Source organism: Trematomus bernacchii, unplaced genomic scaffold (genome assembly GCF_902827165.1).
Source record: "Trematomus bernacchii unplaced genomic scaffold, fTreBer1.1, whole genome shotgun sequence".
Lineage (NCBI taxonomy): Eukaryota > Metazoa > Chordata > Actinopteri > Perciformes > Nototheniidae > Trematomus > Trematomus bernacchii.
In genome coordinates, this window is record NW_022987707.1 from 844971 (window position 1) to 850970 (window position 6000).

Consider the following 6000-nt stretch of genomic DNA (forward strand, 5'->3'; position numbering starts at 1 on the left):
TTTATAGGTTTTTATGCAAAGGTGTTACTGGTCCCGCCCACTGGAGATCAAACTGGGCTGCATGTGTCCCATGAACTGAAATGGGTTTGACCCCTGCTCTAAACTGTCTGGTCTGAACAACAGAATCTGCAGTCAATCAATCAATCAATCAATCAATCAATCAATTAATCAATCAATGTTTATTCATAAAGCCCAATATCACAAATGTTACATTTGTGATATTGGGCGAGGAGGAAGCAGGTGGGTACTAGGACCTGCAGATCGGGTAGTGACAATGTGCACTGAAAAGTGTTTCTGTCACAATATTATCGTTGAGCTAACTAGCATACATTGTCACTATCTGCTGACGTTAGCTTTAGCCTTCGTTTTCTAATAGTTTTTTTTCATAGGCTATAAACGGAGGTGGTATAAGTATATATCTTGTTGTACTAGAGTAAAAGTAGAAGTAGTCAGATATTGTACTAGAGTAAAAGTAGAAGTACTCAGATCTTGTACTAGAGTAAAAGTAGAAGTACTCAGGTCTTGTACTAGAGTAAAAGTAGAAGTACTCAGATCTTGTACTTGATTAAAAGTAGAAGTACTCAGGTCTTGTACTTGAGTGAAAGTAGAAGTACTCAGATCTTGTACTTGAGTAAAAGTAGAAGTACCAGAGTGTAGGAATACTCTGTTTCAGTAAAAGTCCTGCATTCAAAATGTTCCTCAAGTGAAAGTATAAAAGTATTATCATCAAAATATAGTGAAAGTAGCGACAGTAAAAGTAGTCATTGTGCAGATTGGTCCATTTCAGAATAATATATATATATGTTTTATAATGATTGATCATGAAAGTGTTCTCAAAGCTGGTAAAGGTGCAGCTAGTTTGAATGACTTTGTATACTGCAGGGTAGCTTGTGGATTTACTCCAGGTGGAACTAAAGTCTGATTTAACACTTGGTTATATTTCACATCATTCATCCACATCTGTAAAGTAACTAAAGCTATTAAATACATGTAGTGGAGGAAAAGTACACCATGTACCTCTGAACTGTAGTGGAGTAGAATAACAAAGTAGCAAAACATTGAAATACTTAAATAAAGTACAAGTATCTCAAAATTGTACTTGAGTTTATGAACTTAGTTACTTTACACCACTGGCTATACAGATAGAAAGACTAAGCCTTGCACAGAGGCATGAAAATACATTTTCAAAATGCTCAACAGTGCTGCCAAAATTATAAACTGACTGCTACACAATTAAAATAAATGCTTTTATACATTTCTATTAGATGTGACTCTTTGGCGTTTCTGTTATTATTAACTGCTTCAGTTGTTCTGACTGCTAAAATCATCTGTTATCCCTGAATAATAAAATGCACACATTTACCTTTTTCTAGACTAAACACAGGTATGATCCTAAGTTAAAAACATGAGGTTATCATGAGGTTGTTAACATCGCAGTTTATCAGTGGATGTTTGCTGGAACTGTTTGTAAACAGCGTGTTTCCTGACGGACACACACAGCGTGACTCCAGTCAGGTAGAGACCGGTCTCCAGTCAGCACCGCTGCAGACTCGCTGTTTGAGGGCTTGATAGCCCCCTCCCCCTCCCCCTCCACACCGCTCCACACTTGTTGGTTTGGAACAGCACTTAGGCCTAGGCTCCACGGGAACGAAAACGGGTTGAATCCGCATATTTCTCTTGCGTATAGCCCTTTAAGCTAGACGACGCCATAACGGAAACGTAGAAACAGACCCTGCAAATGACAACGGGTCCAAAGGTGGATAGATCTGGGAACGGAGCGCTCTGGGGGGTCCAACGGGGCCGTGTGGTAGCCTATACGGTCATCCGTTTCTGATAATGACAACGCAATAGCCCCGCCTCCCCCCCCCTCTGCTGCTCACCCCCGCAAAAGTACACTGCACACTGAATTCAGATTATTTATCTTTATCTCGATATGGACATAAACGCGAGTGAAGTCTAATCTGACAGGACGGAGACACGCAGCTCCTCCCGCTGTGATGCAGCCGGAGCAAAACACACACTTCAAGTCAGATCATCACCCTTAGCTATTTTAATTACCTCTCAAACTACCTAAACTAGTTATAAATATGTTTATTTTTACTGTCGAGTCATCATTACCGGATCAGCTGCTGCATGAGACAGACACTGACGCTGTGAGAAGAGAGGAAAAAGAGAGGCTCTGTGTATTTTATTATTATATATCATTATATAGAGTCGTTATTCATTTGTTTTAAAGCTCAATAAATAACAAAGAAGACCTTTGACCGGCACTTTTATAAATTTGTCTGGAAGATTTCAACTTTAACACACGTTGACCGGCGAAAAACTCTGCCCGGTTCCCTCGGCCCCCACCAAGGAGAATAAACAGAAGTGCAGCCATGACAACCATTCTTCTTCGCTGCTTTTGTGGAGGAAGTTACAGCGCCACGTACAGGTTCGGCATATGTACTGCAGCTTTTCCAGCGGTTGGATCTAAACGGAGCTGTCTCGTGTGAACAGACACTGGGTGTTTCTCAATGTCGAGTAAAGCTGCTTCAGAGCCACTATTTAAAGCATACTACGTCATCGAGTGCCTCCGAAGTACTGTTCCAATCTCCAGCATACTTGGAAATCTACCGAGCCCGGCGTACTCCGTTTGGAGAAATATCGAGGCTGCACATGAGTAGACTCCGCGGTCTTAAAATCCCCACAATGCTTTGCGCACGGACCAATTTCCCCAAATCTGTGGCGGAAGATGTAAGGAGGCGGGGCCTCTCATATGACGCACACCTGCACACTTGCTAGCCTGTTCCACTCTTTGTTTTCCGAATGGCAGGAAGTATTCTTGACTCGCTTCAGAAGCAAGATGCTCGGCAGACATGTGCTACCAAGCAAGCGTACTCCAGTTTGAGAAACAGCCACTATCCGGTGTATATTGCGTGTGGACGGAAGCTTTTTGGCGATTGCGTTTGCGTTAATCCTATGCGTTTTGCCGTATGCGTTCTCGTGGAGCTTGGGCCTTAATGTGGCGGACCCTCCGTGCGAACATGCAAACGGAGGGGTAGTGTGTAGGGGTAGGGTGTAGGGCCCTGTTGCCCAGATAGTTCAGTCTGTACAGGATCACAGCTGATGTTAGTTAGTACCACCCTGATGAGTTTACTGTAATAGAGGAGGAAGAGGAAGAAGAGGGAAGAGTCTAGGATGTTGGGAGGAAGTGCTAAACAAAACTACAAACATTACAACATTTCAAACAATAAACTGGACTGGACAATATCCCAGCTGAATTCAATAAAATTAAGAGATGACTTTAACCAAGCCAACCAACTACAATACAAACCAGATGGTTCCATACATAATAAAGGATAATTGTTTTAATCCTTCATTACAGGGTTGCCCAACATGAAGGTGAAGTCCATTAATGCTACACACAACAAATGGACAAAACTAAATAAAAACAGTGATGAACTCCTGTAGTTCATTTCCTGAATTCGGGGGAATTGAAGGCAAAAAGAAGGTTGGCAAACTCTCAATCACAAGAAGAAATGGATGAATCTGATTTTGTGTTTAGTTTGGGGGGGTATGCACGGTTAATTATGGTGGATAGGATTGTATTTCATTTGAAACAGTCCTTATGCATGTATAATGTTGCACAAACCCTGAGCAAATTCTGACCACTCATTTTGTAAATGTAATAAATGCTTTTAAAATAACATAGGGCACATATAGAAGTGTAAAAGTATTTGTTGACAATCATTCAACATTATATATTATTACCGTTTACTACAGTTTATCATTGTTTAATTGTTTAAACACAAATGCAGCAAAAGAATAAAATGAGATAAAAAATAAGGTTGATTGAAATGTTGTCTTTGAGGGGAAAATACAATACAGTGAGACTGCTGTGTAGGCCTGGGACCAGCCACAGCGAAAAATGAAAATGTCTCAATATATCCAACATCCTGGTGGGCGGGGCTAATGGAAGCCAATTGGAAATATGTCCGCAATTCGGTTCGTGAATATCGGAGAAACTACATGCGACTAGCACAAAATAGGGGGCGCTACTGAGCTATTTTACATTCTCTAAAAGGTCCTGGGCTGTGACATGTGTCCCAAGTTCTGCGTTAGTAGATCATTATAGCTCATCGCAATAAAAAGAAAAGTTAGAAACCACGCCCACATTCATCAGTCATTGCAACACTTTCATTCTCAATTTATACTCACCCCCAGAGTATGTGTATCCATTTTATTAAAATGCTGTCCATCCGTTCTTTAGTTATAAATGGGTGGTGTTTTTGGCGAAAACGTTTTGATTAATGGCGGCCATATTTTTCGACTGATCATACTCATTTCCTGATAATGTGAATGACCCTCCGCCGATGCTGGATAACAATTTTTGTGATGATGGACTCAAAATTGAAATGTAGGTAAATATTTGTTATGTTTGTTATGCTAATTTGCAAAACATCTAAGTAGGCGCAGTTTACGAGTTCTTGAGGCTTTTTTGTTTTGGAACTGGTAGCTGGTCGAAATAATAATGATCTGCAGGAAAACACTTGGTGCTAGGACCCTAATTAGCCTCTAACTACTAGGGAATATACTATATAGTGTGACTGTCATGTGTAGGCCTGGGAAGAGCCACAATGAGCCATTCCCCCTAAGCACTGTGGCTCTGAGGGGAGTGTGCTATCTAGAGTTCATCATACCTTCAGAAAGCATATAGACAATGAAAAAGCTATGACTGATGAATAAACTAACCCAGCATGTCATGATCTTACTTTTTGTGTTTAGTATTTACAGTTTCATTTTGAAATGTATTTCCTCTTTTATGTATGCTGGACTTCATGGCATTCAGCGCAGATTTGACCTTGAGAAGAGAGGACAAAATGGCTGCTTCATTGGAGATGCCAGAAGCCTTTTTGACGGAGATCTGTCAGCTAGGTGAGAGACAGCTTCTTAGGCTGCTACAGGTGGAATTAGTAGAAAGGTGTTGGCTTGGTAAACACGGTGTCTCTCATTGGCCAACCTGCCGCTCCTAAAGTGTCTGACTCTTTCGTCTTGGGTAAAGTAAACCCTACTCCTCAGGCTGTTGGTACTCCTGTCTGAAGCTAAATATGATGACATTGAAGGAAATGTAACGTTTGCATGGACTACTTTAAAGCAGATGTGTATCTCTGTAGTTGGCTTTAAACGGTGGAATTCTTTACCAAATGATTTAAAGGGCTGTGTAAACATAATTTAATAAAATGTATAAAGAAAGAGTAAATAGACATGTCAGGTAACCTGTTTCGCTGATGGTAGATTGTTGTGATAACTTCTGATTGTAACTGGTTTCATGTTGTAAATATTGGTTGTAAACAGATGTGATGGACAGAACATCTCATTTTGAGTACGGGGTAAAATAAGACTTTCTTCTTCCTGCTCCTTTCCATCGTGGCTACAATAACTGCTTAAAGTGTACATGTTTTGTTTTATAATGATTGCCATTAGTGGAATAAACTAAACTAGACAAATGAGGACCTGGCTCAGAGACACCCACTGTGTGCGCAGATAGTGTTCAAACCAGAGCTCAGGCTCACACACAAATCCCAAATGTTCATTCTGCCATATATAATGGGAAGTTGAGTCCTGCTGGTGAATTGGTAAACTGCAGTCTAAAAGATTATTTGATGTGTGTGTTGGTATCTGTCTGTGTGTGTTGGTGGCTGTCTGTGTGTGTTGGTGTCTGTCTGTGTGTTGGTGGCTGTCTGTGTGTGTTGGTGGCTGTCTGTGTGTGTTGGTGGCTGTCTGTGTGTGTTGGTATCTGTCTGTGTGTGTTGGTGTGTCTGTGTGTGTTGGTGTCTGTCTGTGTGTGTTGGTGGCTGTCTGTGTGTGTTGGTGGCTGTCTGTGTGTGTTGGTGTCTGTCTGTGTGTGTTGGTGTCTGTCTGTGTGTTGGTGGCTGTCTGTGTGTGTTGGTGTCTGTCTGTGTGTGTTGGTGGCTGTCTGTGTGTGTTGGTCTGTCTGTGTGTGGTGGCTGTCTGTGT